Source organism: Struthio camelus, chromosome 1 (genome assembly GCF_040807025.1).
Source record: "Struthio camelus isolate bStrCam1 chromosome 1, bStrCam1.hap1, whole genome shotgun sequence".
NCBI lineage: Eukaryota > Metazoa > Chordata > Aves > Struthioniformes > Struthionidae > Struthio > Struthio camelus.
The window spans coordinates 96,191,891-96,207,261 of record NC_090942.1 but is presented as its reverse complement, the minus strand read 5'-3'; the positions used below and the strand labels follow the sequence as shown (position 1 = coordinate 96,207,261).

The 15,371-nt window shown below is 41.4% G+C and overlaps 1 protein-coding gene across 32 annotated transcripts in view; it reads right to left on the bottom strand.

Moving 5' to 3' along the window:
- The window catches only part of ZBTB20 (zinc finger and BTB domain containing 20), a 496,803-nt gene that overhangs the window by 145,420 nt on the left and 336,012 nt on the right, over positions 1-15,371 (bottom strand). For 3 of the 32 annotated variants that reach the window (XM_068958899.1, XM_068958914.1, XM_068959007.1), the window contains one exon: positions 2,355-2,410. The exons of 26 other annotated variants lie outside the window; for them this stretch is intronic. The gene's annotated coding sequence lies outside the window, so the exon portion shown is untranslated. Of the gene's footprint in view, positions 1-2,354; positions 2,411-11,917; positions 12,173-15,371 lie in introns of those variants that run through there. 3 more of the 32 variants (XR_011143850.1, XR_011143846.1, XR_011143840.1) reach the window with 1 other exon arrangement.

The following is a 15,371-nucleotide window of genomic DNA, read 5'->3' as shown; positions in this document are numbered from 1 at the left end:
CCTTGAAATCTAACCATGTCCATTCCTTAGCATGACCATTTTGCTTCCGCTAAAGGCTGCTATACTTTAACTGAAATACAGCTGTCCATGTCCTAAGGAGCTGATTGAGGAGGCTTTGGCAAGTGACAAACATGTTGTCTCCTCTTCAACTGCCTGGATTTTACAAACTTTTCCACCAAAATAAACAAACGAAATCAAGCAAATTCCCAGTTTTAAGGAACTAGAACAAGTTGTTTAACTTGTGAAACTGTAGGCGAAAAGAAAGTAGAGCTCAGTTTCACAGTTCGTATTTATGATAGACAGCTAGTGAAGTCAAGGGGAGATCTGAATGAGGAACAGACAGGGAAGATCAAATCACTGGATCCTTGTCCCTTCTCAGTCTTAAAAACAAAGATGCTATTAGGACATTGGATCATCATTTCTTTACGCATTCTGCCAAACTTAGTACATTACACAAAAGGAAAAGAAGCAAATAGTAAAATAATCCATGCTTGCCTTAATGTGTGTTGCAATTGCAAATAGTGCCACAGTTATTTCAACTTTGAACCTGAAAATCTTTAGTTCAGTCAAGGTCCTCCTCAAATCCTACACCCAAGCAGTCTTTTGCAGGTATTTTGCTAACATCCCACAAACTTCTCATATAATTCATTCCACCATACACTACATATAGAATGCCTCCTTCATTTTTTTTCAGGAAAATATTTATTTGGAACTGCAACAGGACTGGATTAACTCTGTGAACCAAAGTCTAGGAAGCATCATGATTCAATGCTTGTGCTGTGAGCACACTTTTCCAATTAAAAGGTTTCCAAAACCTTTTTGTTACTATTATTATTTATAGGGGTGCTGAATTACCAATAATCTGACTCAAGGCACACTGAACTCATTGGGAGTTTCTCTGTTGACTCCAGTGGGTTTTTATCTTGTCCTAGAAAATATCTTAAATAAAAAGATACCAACTAAACTACGGTACACTCATTACTGCAACTTTTACGTACTTCTTATAGTGTGCTACCCAAAGCACTTCCACAACAAGTTCCCAGTTATAAAAATTCCCAAATTCTTATAAAATGTCAAGTGTGTTGAACTTCTCCTTGTGTAACTTCAATAGTTCTATTGCTATTTGGCACAGCTGCTTTGCTAGAGGAACTCTGTATTTTTTGCTTGATTCACTAGAGTAAGGATATTTGAGGCTTTGCAATTTGTAGATTCAGGTTTGCCTCAGGTTTTTATTTCCTTCAGATGTTTCATGATTCAAAAACCCCAAAGAATGAGACCTGCAACTAGGAGTGACCTTTCTTTTGAATTCACTTTAAGCTCTTACTTAAATGACTTATCGCAAACAATGGGCTGGATATTTTGCTAGTATATTTTAGCACGGTTCAACTAAGATCAGAATAATCATACTGATTTACAACACCTAAAAATGTGGCCAGCCATTCTTTCCGCTTAGTCAATATGCTGTTTCAGCGGCTTGATATTTTATCATTTCCTTCTTGTTTGATACTTAGAGCCATCTTTTCGCTCTCAGTGCCACTAAATGTACTATCTAGAAGCACATAACAGTCAAAGCATAATATAAAGGAGAGCAGCAGTCACCAGCTTTTCTCTATGCCTGGACTGGTGATGTAGATATCTTCTTCTGAGAAGCTGTTTATCAAGCCAAGCTATGCTCACTGTTGAATGGCTGCAGTTTATATTGCAGCTGATTTGTCTGTTCAGTATTTCAGTGTAAACATGATGCCCAACAAGCCTGCCATTCTTCAGCTCCACTTCCTCCCTGCTTACTAAGCACAACGTAAGGACAATGTGTATGGTGCTGTGACTTTTAGCGCGATGCTCTTTCTACAAGCTTTTCTCTATCCTTTAAGAAAGCAGTTGAAGTTTCATATTTTTCTAGTTCTGTCTCATTTACTCCCTCTTCTCAATACTTGTATTCCACCTTCTTCCTTGGTCGTTTCTAGAATCAGCTCTTCAATGTGTCAGGGTCCTTTACTACCCTCACAATGACCTGAGAAATCTCTCTCTCTTATTACAGCTTAATTCCTCCTGCTCCCACCAAAGTTGCCGAAAGGGCTATTTACTTTGGTTTCAAAGCAGCAGACTGGGGTTATATCACACCTCCCACTTCCTTCAGGAGAAGACTAGATGGTACTTAAAACTCCTCTGGTGGGTGAGCCGGCAAGTTTAGGAGGTGGTAACAAAGATCTTTAGAGGAACTGCTATAACCAAATATAACAGCTGTCAGCAACTGGAATTTCTAAAACCATGCATTTTCAATGGAACCTAAGTGCCCTAGGTTGTTAAGGTGCTTTTGAAAATACCTTCAGGCAATCAGCAGCATCTTTAAATACCTTAATGCTTTTGATAGTCTGACATCCGACCATTAGATCCCTCCATTTTAGAGTCTCTGTAAGTGGAAAAAGAAAAGGGACAACAGTATATACTACTAGCCAAATGGAGCATGTAATACATAACTCTACGGCTGACATTCACCTCTCATCCTGAATATATGATCTAGAGAGGCTACCCTGTCTAACAGGCAGCAATCCCCTTTGTGGTTTTACGTAGCTGATAATATCTGCATGCTATACCCTATTCTCAAGAAGTTACGGCAACCTATTCTGTTTCTGTACCAAGCCAGGATGCCTGTGAAACTCCAGACAAATTACTTGCCCTGGGCAAAATCTGCATTCCCTCCAAGGTTTCAGAGGGTATGTTCATTTACTTTATTAAAGCATTTGTTCCGGTTTCAAAATATAGCACATCTGAGAACTATGAAATGTCCCTAGTCGTTCAGATGTCCGTGTATTACCAACAATCAGGACAGCGGGCCCTTCTGAAGCCCTGTTTCATGAAAAATCACTGTTCAGAAAATCTTTTTCTTTAGTAATTGATGTTTGGTAGCTCACAAGATCCAATAGGTTCTCCAGCTCAACAATACAGGGAAACATAAGAACAAAGATCAGGTGAGATAAGCAAATGGTTAAAAACATAGTTGGAAATCAGTGTTGCTCGTCACCTTAATTTGATTTCCCTCTCTAAAGCACGAGCATAAAGCTCTTTGCTTACAGGAGGCTAGATACTAGCTATTCCTGAAGCATTACAAGAGTCAAGAAAGGGTGCGGAGAAGCTTTCTCCTCCGAACCTTAGTGATTTATCTGACTGGGATCAGGTAAAACACTGTCATTAGCACTTGCTCAGCTCCAAAGGCCTGGGGATAGTGTGCCCACTGGCACTTCATGACTCCCAAGAGGGATGACTGTCTCTTTAATGGCAATGCCAGCCTCTTCCTCTTCCCTCGTTCCTGCTGGCACCCTGAGGCAAGCATCTGGGAGCCCCTTCCCGAAGCAGGTGCAAGGACGGGGGGTGAGTGTGGTCTCTCCCCCTGAGCCTGCGACAGGCAGGCAGAAAAGCCTGGAAATCCCTCCAGTCACCCTCCCAGAGGAGGAGGAGGAGGAGAATTTCGCCAAGTGCACTCAAGACCAAAATTGTTGCAAAAAGGAGACACATACACTTGTTAAAATCTGTCTGTAACACTCCCTCCCATCCTCCCCTTACTGTGGACTGATCTGGATTTCTAAAGAGTATAATTATGTCTTGCACAATGATTATGAGCTTTGGGAGCTCTCAGAGAAAATTTCCTCACTGCACATGTGGCCATTGGCTGACACACCAAACACATATCACTCCATTATTTATTTATTTTTTTAACTCTGCATTTTACTGGGAGAGAGGCCAAAGAGAGAGGACAGACATCCAAAGGCTGGGCCAGGTTCTGCGCTGTGCTCATTGGTTCTGAAGGCCAAAAGGAAAAGCTGTAGCAATGACCCTTGCTTGCTAATGCTCTCATCCCTCTCCCTTCCTTCCTATCATCAACAGCAGGACATCTAATCTACCTGTCCATCACCAACTGACCCTCTTCCATACTACTGGCACACTTTTTATTTGTCCCTCCCATTACACATTTTTAATTAAAAGATATACAAAACAGATTCTGTCTGCCCTGAAGCAGATATTCAGAACGTGTTGCACGTCCATGCACTGATGTTACAGTTCACAGTCATTGTCAAGCTACCGGGAGACCTTAAAAGAACATTGGCTGGCAACACGTTAACGGCAAAAATTACTCCCAATACACTAGCCTCCTTTCTAAACGGATCATTGATGGGCTGGATATCAACTTCATCAATAGGAGATGCCTTCTGCTGTGTACAATTAATATTTTTATAAAAACATCTTTCCTGGATGAGACAACACATTGTCCATTTGTGTGGAAACGGCACCACTATATAGCACAAATGGTACAGGCGGTAGAGAATAAAAGAAATTATTTTACCTGCATGCTGTGAAAATTTCAAGGCACCTGCACTTGGTAAAATGGGAAAGTACGTAACAGTAGCATCAGTCAGCTTGTATGCCTGAGGGTAACGGACATAATCCCTTTTCCCATCCAAGTCACCATCTTTTCCATTTCCAAAGGGCCTCCAAAGATGAAAATGAACTTGACAATCACTCTGCAAGGCAAACTGATCCTGATTCTTCTAGTCACTTTGTAATTCACTGCAGATGGTGAGAGTGAGATGTTTACTGGCTGGCAGGTAGTGAGCCTCGTTGTAGATAATAGTGATGGACGGGCAATCTTGCCTGCTGACAAGGAGGCAACTCAACATGGGCACATGGCATTCATCCATGACTTCATGTAAAAGGATAGCTGTGACAACGCACATAGGTTATAAACGACCCTCCTCTGTTAATGTCAGCATGCAGCTACACTTAAGTCTTTCTAGTTCACATTTAAGTAGCGTAGAATTGATCCTGATTGCCCATGAAAGTATAACAGTCTGATTTGTGACCTAATGTTTACTGTTCTCTAAGAAGAAACTTGATCTGTTTAAGCATCTAGATATTCCCTCTTCCCAGGTAATGCCATTCATCACAGCTGTCAGTGCTTCTCTAAAAGAGAAATGACCCTCAGGCATAGGATAAAACTCTGTGGAGGAACAATGCAGACCATTGCCAAAAGAAGAAATAGCTTCTTTTTTTCACTGAGCTTGTATACACTTTGTGAAAGGCTTACACAAACCAAATTATAAGTCAGCATTTCCATTCCCATCCCCACCCCCATATACAGGAACTCATATTAGAGACCTACACACTGTACTGATTTTATTTATCTCAGACATAAGGGTAGCGGATTTGGACAAGCTTAGCCATTTGATGAGATATACTTAAGCAGCTGGTTCTGAGGGAAAATCAGAGTAATTCAGAAATGCAAGAGAAGATAACAGAAAAGCCCTAACTCCATTTCTCCTCTCCTCATAACTTTATGAAATGAAAATAAAAAAATCACATGCTCAATGAAATATCATGAATGTGTTTTAGCAGGAATGTGTTTCACCAGGACAAATACCTATTGGGAAAACAGGGCATGGCTACAGTATCCTACAGTATACATTTAAAAAAATATATATTCATCAGGCATATCTGTGTGAGTGTATGTACATACACACACACTCACACACACACTCACACATACACACTTTTAGGCAACATGGATATTCTTTTTGTACACTTACCACATTCCACAGCCAGAAAACAATTGGCCTTAGTTTTCCTCTTTTGAAACAAATATTCTTTCCCTCCTTCCCCAGCGAAATCTGATCATTTGTACTGCACCCAGGCTTCAAAACTTGATAAACGATCCCAGTGCTATGAAAGTTTCATCCAAAACCTGTCTCTTCATAGATTCACTCCAGATATCCTTTCTACTTTAAAGACTCATGTGATCATCGCTTTGATCCTTTCTCCCTCAGCTCTATTAGGGGCACCATCTCTTCAGGGCCTGCAGCTTATAAAAAGACCACCATATTTTTGATATGCCTTTGATGTTATCTTCCAAAGTATCTTTGATTTTTAAGTTCTGTTCACCTCTTTCACCATTCACCTTGATTTCACTTAGAAATTAATAGATCTGTAGTTTTCTTGGAAGGCTAATTTAGAAATTCTGCTTTCTCTGGCACTGCTTTTGCCTTCTTAGTTGGAAAGGTAGGTGAAACAGTACAAAAAGCTGACCAGTGTCTGAAAAAATGAAACTACAGATAAGCTAATACCTTTCTTGAGCTTTCAGGCTTATTGCACAACTCTCTTATTGAATCATTAAACTGCCAGCAAATGAAATAGTTCTGCATGATGACAATGAACCACACAGACCTTTTACTAGGTCACTAGTGACTGAAAGTGGTTACTAATGGTGACTCCTCAGTAGGACTGTCGTCTCCTGTGCTCAAGGACAAATCCCCCCCACATAAGACAGACAGCTGCATTCCTCCCTCTTTTGCCACTCAGCAAAGAGGCTGCAGCTGAAAAGGTCAGAGAAACTACACTGTTTGAATGTAAACTAAACATAGGGCAGCAAAAACTTGCTCAACAGGAGAAACTGGCACTGTCTTTCAAGCCTCTTTAGTATGTATTTTCAATTTCTAGCTTATGATAGTTGAGATTTATTCCCCCTCCTTAGGCACCACTAAGTGTGACTGAAGATTCATCTTCACTAGTATAAAGAGATAGATAAAGGCTAAAAACAGGCCAGTCACACATCACACACACACTCCACAGGATCTATTTATATACCTTAACTATGTTCAGGTGACATTCAGATATGTTTCAGGTTCTCGGAGAGGGAAAAAAATTAGCCCCATCTATAGAAGTTGCAGCGCAGTATGTCTTTCCTTTATTTAAAACTATCCTGCTTTCCTCTCGCTATACTCTTTTTATGTCCTTTTCTTCAGAGGAAGAATTTAGAGGATCATATCCACCCCCCTCACCAAAATGAAACTCCTACTAATGGAGAAGATGACACTTGCAAACTCCTTGCACATGCACACTGGCACATGCACACCCATCCCTCTCAGCACTCGCCTGGGGTCGTCACTTCAGTCTGCCACCTTGGCTAAGGCACCGTCAGCCCAATTTAAGGATTTCTTCCCAAGAGCATTTGTAATACTACCATCATTATCATTCTGACTTAGAAATCTTAACACCTCATCCTTGGGACATCCCGAGCTTCTGGTGAGACAACACAATGAGAGAATACAAATTGGATCATCAGAGATGTGCCCTTTCCAGTGGACATTCCCAACATTCACCATACTCTGTATTTATAACATTTTTGGCAGAAAACCATAGGGTGGGATGAGCTGTTTACAGCACTTCTCATCCCCCACCATTTAAATGTATGGTTTAACATCCCAGCTTCAGAGTCTCATCCGTGGCCCTCTGCACAGCCCTATGGCCGGCACAATTCCTACTGCATCATGCCTTTCCCAGAATCTTAGCCCTGCTGGAAAGCATTCAGCATCGAGAGGACCCGTCTTTATGCTGATAACACTAAAATATAAAATAATGCCAACAGCTGGTGCTACAAATGGCTTTTAAAAACGATGTTCATTCACTAAAATTCCTCTTGCTACTTTTGACATGAAACACGCAGTCTCTAATTATTCTGATCAAGACGGTGAAATACAAAAACAAACTTTAATTGTGTTTAACAGATATTTAATCAGGACTCACTGAACTACAGATTAAAGCTGAAATTCATAAACCATAATTACCCAATTGTCGCAAGCTTTTTGGTCCACATTCTGCTTCCGTCTGGGCGTCTGGCACTTTGCCCCGAATTTCTTTTAGTGTCTTCTCAGTTTCATTGCTGTTCATGTTTTCCAGCAGAGATTTAGCACAGATTATAAAATATCTGTTCTTGGCAACTTTACTAGTTGTTTTTTCTTACAAAAATTATATCCCACCTATCCCCATCCTGGGGCTGAATGAACAGGCATACATTGTGGGTTACTTCTTGATACAAGCTACCATTTCCTCCTGCCAGAATGCATGGTATTCACCTACTCTATTTAGGTTCAAATTCCCTGACCACTCTTGTAGTTCCAGAGCACCACCCAGGCACTGCTGTAAGTATTCCTTCTGTGAATTTACCTGGAATTGTTTCTTCCCCTCGCCTTCTTCCAGAGTAGAAGCCAGTGCTGTATAGTTTCTTGTTTTGGTAGGGCCTTTTAATATGCTCGATACCCTATATTTATATTTAAGAGAGGATGAAAGAAATACACTTCTCAGGGGAGAGCGGTGAGGTGTGTGCTAGCCACCAGTTGCTGAAGGAACTGGCTGCACAGGCTCAGACTGCCTCTTAAGAAAAAAGCACCTTCTCCATAGATTCTCCTTTAGCATGAGGAGACCGACTGTGCCAGAAAAGCATGGTTGTTGACAGGATTTTTCATGGACCTCCATGTGTCCTAGATGCTGTTCATGTGGGTACTCTGAAGGCAAGGATTTAACATATATGGGGCAGTGGTTCAGATATCCAATGTTTTTACAGTGATCTGCGCTCCTGAGCACACACAATTCAGTGTTCTCCACTAGCCAAAGTTTTCTGAGTCCTTAAGTTTTCATGCCTAGCTACACTGTATTGCTGTACTCCAGCAGAAAAGGCACGAACCTCCAAGGTGAAATCATTGCCCATTAGGGTGAGATAGACACATTTAGCCTACTTGAAAGGTTAGGAAACAATACTCAAAGATGCTTTGTGAGAGTTTATCTTCTGCTCTACAAAGACATCTAAACTACGGATCAAGTTCCTGTGCCGCAACACTCCTTTTTGTTTTCGTTGGGAACTTCCAGGATTTGGGAAGGAGTAAGCGGGAGAGCTGCTATTCATAAATGTCAATGTGAACTGGCAGTCAGGGAGCTAAAACTAGGAATTATGGAAGCTTCCATTTGCTGATGTTGTACAGCATCAGAAGTAGGTTCTGCACAAAGACAATGTTGCACTTGCTGGAAACCAATGGAGTTTAGTTGCGCCTTGCTTATTTGCATAAATTATCTTCTTTCCACAAAGCTGCTCACACTGCCTCAAAAATCTGTGATTCTTCAAACTCCTCATATTAGAAGAAGAGTCCCTGAAAAAAAAATCCTTCAAAGTCTCCACTGCAGAGCTTCCCTCATCAAGAACCTTTCTCAGGACTTGGCAAGGGAAGGTTATGATTTGGCCTGTTAAGAAGCAGGAAAAGCAGCAAACTACAAGTCAAGCTGGCAAACACCAAAGATACTTTACTCTTGCCAGAAGAGTGAAGCAGGTTCCCATGCTGGCACCAAGTCAGCACAGCCAGCCCATTCAGCTGTGAGGAAACATAAAATTCCTGATTAACAGGTTCAGTCTTAAGTCCTCTTAAAATTTGGGGGTGAGGGGGAACATTGTGGAAAAGATGATGTTGTGGAAGCAGGAGATCTCAACCTAGTGTTGAAGAGTTCAGGTGAAGATTCTTCCAGGGGATACAACAGAGAGGGTGCTTAATAAAAAATGGGGTAGCTTTCCATATTTGGAATGGCATATTTGCCATTCCGTTTTCTCTTAAGAGGGGAGTTTTCTTGAAGAACTGCAAGTCTGGGTGAAGATATATGGAACCACATACTCAAGTTATGTCAGAGGTTATTTGTCCCTCATGGTCATTCATAAAGTTCAGTCATTTCACTTTATTACCCTGATAAGATCTAAAAGAATACAAGTGAAATCTTCACCCATTTTCCTTGGAACTATTTTCAAATAACATGCAAAACATACACGTATTTTCTTCTACATCTTTCAGACATTTTTTGCTATCAAAAAAAGTATTTCATACATTTATTTCTGTCTCCATCATTTTGTCCAAACTCCACATTCACTTCTTCTGAAGAGCCAGTTTTACTCCCACTGAACCAGTCAAATATCTTTCTCATAAGCTCCTTTAGATCAAGTCTTAAATGAGCAACGGTGTACCACCTTAGCAGCCACTGACACCTGCATATCAAACTGCTTTCAGCTTTTTTTCTTGCTGAAACCCACTCTGAAGCCTTCATGACTTGACTGACTTGAATGCCTCTGCAAGAACCAGTACCTCAGACTTCACAGCAGTCAGATACCAGATAGGGAAGATAAAGATATGGGTAAATTTGCTATTTCTTCTTTTTCCTGTTTCTTTTCCTATGTAGCAGAGATTTCATTCTTTTTGTCAGCTATACAGTCTGAAGTCCAGTCACCATTTGGTCACTGAACCTCACAGAGAGGTCTGGTGAGAATAACACGTTCTAGGATGGCTGATGGCTTGCAATACATGGCAAGCCTGGTTTTGCAGCAACAAATTGTTTTCTAGTTTGGCACCGCTGTTTGTCCAAGGGTTTCAACCTCCATATATAAACAGTGATAAAGAAATTGCTGTCCAGTGTTAGTGTCATTCTTCATTCAGACTGCTCCTCTGAAAACAGCCAACAGCCTCTGAGATGCAAAATGTATTGTTTTAATGCAGCCAAGGTCCCCGCTCACTGCATTGCTAAATCTATTTAGCAGATTCTTCTTGGTATAATCTGTCCCTAGACTGGAGGAAGCTCAGTGATTTTAAGTGTTTTAAGCTAATGATAATGGTTAATGCTGAGAACAGATGTACCTGGCTGTGGTGTGATCTATTCTATTAGCTTGTTATGAGCCGTGTATTCATATTGACTTAGCATTTTATGTCTATTTTCAAGGTGTGATGGCTGCACGGGGTGTAGTCTGTTTTTTCCCCTGATATGTGATGTATCATCATGTGTGTATTTTTTTGATACATGGTTATTGCACAGAGAGAAAAAGAGAGAGAGAGAGAGAGAGAGAGAGAGAGGGAGAATGAGAGCATCTGCATGTTTGCTGTCATGCCTAAGATTTCATGTGTCCATTCCTGCTGGCCGCTGGCAAGATTAAGGGAAGCAGTGGTATATACCCATATACACACCAGAACATAGCCCAGAAATGGCTGCACGGATAAGCTGTGCATGCCGAGTTTGATGATTATGCTAGGCACTGCTGAAGTTTGCCTTCCCTGGTGTGAAGGCTGTCTGGGACATTGTGCACGAGTGAATTCCCTGTAATTGGTGCCTGCACTGGGAACATGCTCAGTGAAAGCTGTTTTACTATTCTTCTCTACCCGTAACACAACAGAATAAAACTCTTCAGTCATATCAATAAATGGTGCTTCACTTGCCTTCAGCACAATAAAGTGAAATTTCCACCGAGAATTATTTTCCTGATCATATTGCAGACTAGGTGTTGCCATTCACCAACATCTGCTACTGCCAACCTCTAGGGAGAATAGATTGTTTGGGCTATGCTGCAGAGGAGGTCTTGCATCTTAAGGCCTCAATCCTGCAACACATAAGCAAGTACTTCCTATGCGGAATATCCCACTGACTGCCTGCAGTAGCAGTTACAGAATTGAGCTCTTGCAGAACAAACGCAACCTTCGGTATGCCCGTGCTGTCATAGGGGATACGCTTACTGCAAACAAACGCCGAACCCCTAAGTAACTCCCAAGGGTGCAACCATTTCCCAGCAAGAATTCTGAAAGCAGATGCAAAGGAAAAACCATGCAGGACCCTACCAGAGCCACCACATCCATCCTGACTAAATGCATGGAACTGATACAAGGAAGATCCAACAAGGTTAAAATCCAAGACCATTTAAACTACTAAAATATGGACAAGCTGGGAAATGTGTGAACACAGGAGATGACAGCAGATCTCAAAAGAGACATGTAAATCACTATCTTGATATGGAAAGATTAACTGAAGGCATCAAAGCAACTCAGATCACATCACTCTGGGTGACTATACTATCAATTCAATTTCTAAACCATATTTTGAGCTTACAACTCAGTTCCAACATTATAGGGCAGTGTATTAATGTGCTGCAGTGCTAGAAACATAAAAGGTTAAATTCAGGAAACTCTTTTTCATCTGTGGTTTGGCTATTTTGACCAAAGGAGAGCCCAACTAATTGACAGGCACCATAGGCACAAGTTTGAGCCCCAGCTCCCTTAATCAAAGAATGGAATCAGTCTCAGAAAATTAATTTTCATTTAAATACAAAGGATTTTGGTCTCATGGTTGTAAAGAAAGAAATGGAAAATACAACTTAAATGTAACTGATGATAAACATTCTCTTCACTCCTTAAAACACTTTCTGAAGCTGGAATTTCCTGTGTCTGGAGTAGATACAGCCATTTCTTTCCTACATTTTACATTCTAGGCTCATTTTTTAGCCAGGGAGGAAATCATGTTTTTTAGAAATCATGCTTGGTGGAACCAGGTATTCCTAAAAAAAAAAAAAAAGCAGTTTAAGTGGCAGTAATCTGGAATCTTAAACATCATTAAGTCTTCAGGGACATGCTATTGTATTACCTACACTTGGGTCACATTTTTAAGGCTTATTTCTCAGCTATGATGTTGAGAAATTCCCTTGGTTTTGGTTTTAAATGAAAATTGATGTTGATACAATATAACCTAGAGTTCATGATGCAAAACACAGTATGAGAAAATATAAAAATGCTTTCTTATCTTACATCACTCTAGTGATCCTACTCATCTCCCAAATGTTATCTGTATGCATTCATGCTATCTGTATATATTGGATTGTGGCTCTTTGCTACAGGCAGCCTACACTGTTTCACATGTGCAGAGCACCAGGCGCTGACGGTGCTTTTTAAACACCAAGTAATAACTGTAGCAAGAAGTATTAATCTGAAAATTGGGAAATTCATGAGCATAACACACTAGGCCAGGAGAATAGCTGGATTCCAAAATGATTTAGGTATTTATGCATATATTGAGAATATTTTCAGTTACACAGTGTCCCTTCAACAGAAAAAAAAAAAATTCCTTCAAGCTCCCCATATAAATCAACGACTTGGGTCATTCTGGCATTGATCACTGCTGAGCTTCTTGGTCTTCTCTCTGAAGTATGTACCATAAACCATTGTGAAAGACAGGGTGTAAGGCTAGGCAAGGTGCACAGAGCTGATGATTAGCTGCAGCAATACTGCTAATACTGCCCTGGCTGAAGCCCCTTGCTCAGCCCAGGGCCTTACCATACTGTATGTTATACAAGCACACATGGGAGCATAGTTCCTTCATTTCTAATACAAACTGCCATGAGACATAGGAAAAGTAGGAGTAGCAAGGCAAAGGACTAACTCAAAGATACATATTAATACACTTGCAGTTCCCCCTCCGTTTATTATTATAGATGGCTAAAGTGCTAATTCCTTCCAGTGGTTTCCCAAACCAGCTGCTCTTAATCGGTTGGGGTTTCTTTGTGCTGTGTTTCCTTAGATAGCAAAGCTGGTCTGAAGGCAGGCTGTAACACTGGCCCCCAAGGGGAGGCCAGGCCCCTGCGCAAGCAGCAGCCCGGCCACAGCGCCGCACTCCTGGCTGCACCCACTGAGCTGGCCCGGCCAGCACCAAGGTGTCTCGCTGCCTTTCCTCCCCCGCCTCTGCTGCCGTGGGGCTCTGCAGCAGCGCCAGCCTGCACGGGCAGGGTGGGCACACCCTTGCACCACAGGGGTTTCGGGGACAACAGTGACAAAGGAGACACCTGGAAGCAGCAGGGTAAGAGGGGGGCAAGGAGGCCAAGGGGCTGCGCTGGCAGGAGCAGAATTATCAAAGGCCTTGGGGCAAAAGCCCCAGGCGCTCAAAGGTCCCTGCTGTACAGCTCTGTGGGGAATCGCCACGAGAGCTGAGTTTCCACTGGCGTGCAAATGTAGAGAATTAAGGCTCTTCTCAAACCAGCGCCCACAGTCTGCTGGGGGAACGGTGGCAAGAACAAGGCACAATGAGGGTGACAGGGGAGATATGAGACAGGCGGCTTCTGCCCCAAAATCCCTAATGTGGGGGAGTGCAGGACAAATATTTCCTTCAGTTAAAAATAAATTTATTAGATATGACTTTTCATCGGAAGGTAATGAGGGAAAAATTGCTCTCACCATCAGAGACGGGGAAAACGGCAAAGCTGGCATCACAGCAGGGTCAGCTGCCCCGAGTCAGGATCCAGTCACAAACGACAAAAAAGCACTGCATGGCAGATAAGGTGTGCCATGGCTTGCAAGATACCTGAAAGTCTGAATTTGTTTCCCCTTTTGCAAGTGCCGTCTACTGTATCAGTGGCAACTCATGGAACAGAAGTCAATCGCGGAGAGCAGGAGCCAGGGATTAAACGCGATGATGCTACGGCCAGGGTGTGGGGCAGGGAGGATGATGTTATTGTATCAAACAAATAGTAATTGCTTCTGTAACCAGAAAGGAAATGGGAAGATGGCAAAACCCTATTTTGACATGATGCAGAGAGGAAAGTATTAATTATATTCAAGTAACAATCCTTCTTCTTGTAGCAATCATTATAAATTGACCAAAGATATTAACTGTAATTTGCTTGTCAAGCGTACGTTTCTCAAGCACCTTCTCATGGGGCAGGGTGAAAACCTTAATTCTTAAAAACAACTTCAGCCTCTGCCTTCAAGGTTCTGGTGTGAATCCAGCACCCACAACAGAAACCTTTCAACTGAAGGCAGCAAGGACTTCTCATGGTAAAGCTACAGGATCCGGCCACATGTTCCCAGTAAGAACCGGCCTCTTTTCCCCTCCCCCAATCTTATTATTCCCAAAAGAGACAATGAAAATACAAGATTGTTGGGATTTCTATAAGAAGATTTGGCAGGTTCTTCATATTTATTTAGACTGTAAGATATAATTTGAATTTAGGGCTTGCCTCTCTCCCTCTTCCACTAAGAAGAAGAATGAGTTATTTGTTCTCTGAATAAGTATTTGTTATTAGTGGATCAGACATGGATAAGGTATATTATTACAACCATGTTTGTTAGGTATGATTTACATTGTTTGCTTGCATATCATCTTAGGCTGTCTTTAATTTTGTTATACTTTAGGGGTTTTTTGTTTGGTTTTATGCATTTAGTCACAGTTGGTTGTGTTTTGAACTTTGAAAAAAATTAATACAAAGGAAATTAAAAAAAGAAAAAGAAAATATTTTCAAAATGATGTGGAAATCAAATCTATCCCTCAGTAATTTGATTTGTAGGAAATGGAGAGCAAAGCATTACAAAGCATTACAAACAGAATGCCTTGAAGTGCATCATAATTACTTACATGTGCAAATACATTGTCTAGGTTTAGATATTCAGTTAATAATAATAGTAATAATAATTCTATGCCCTTACTCAGGGTCTTTCATGCAAGCTTCTCAAGCGTTTTGTAAGCAATCATTAAGTAATGCTGGGGTACCGGGGAGTCCTCCGCTGCTTGCAAAGGTGGAGTAAAAGGTCACAGTCTCATTTGCTATCGAGGCAGGGAGAGAAGTGCAGAAAGACATTTTCTGACTCCACACAGACCACAGCTGCAGAAGTTTGGAGCTGATCCTGAGTTTCTACAATTTGACGGCCTCGTAAGAACGACCCAGTGCAGCAAATGTGCAGGTGGGGCATTCCGTTCCACAGAGTTCAAAG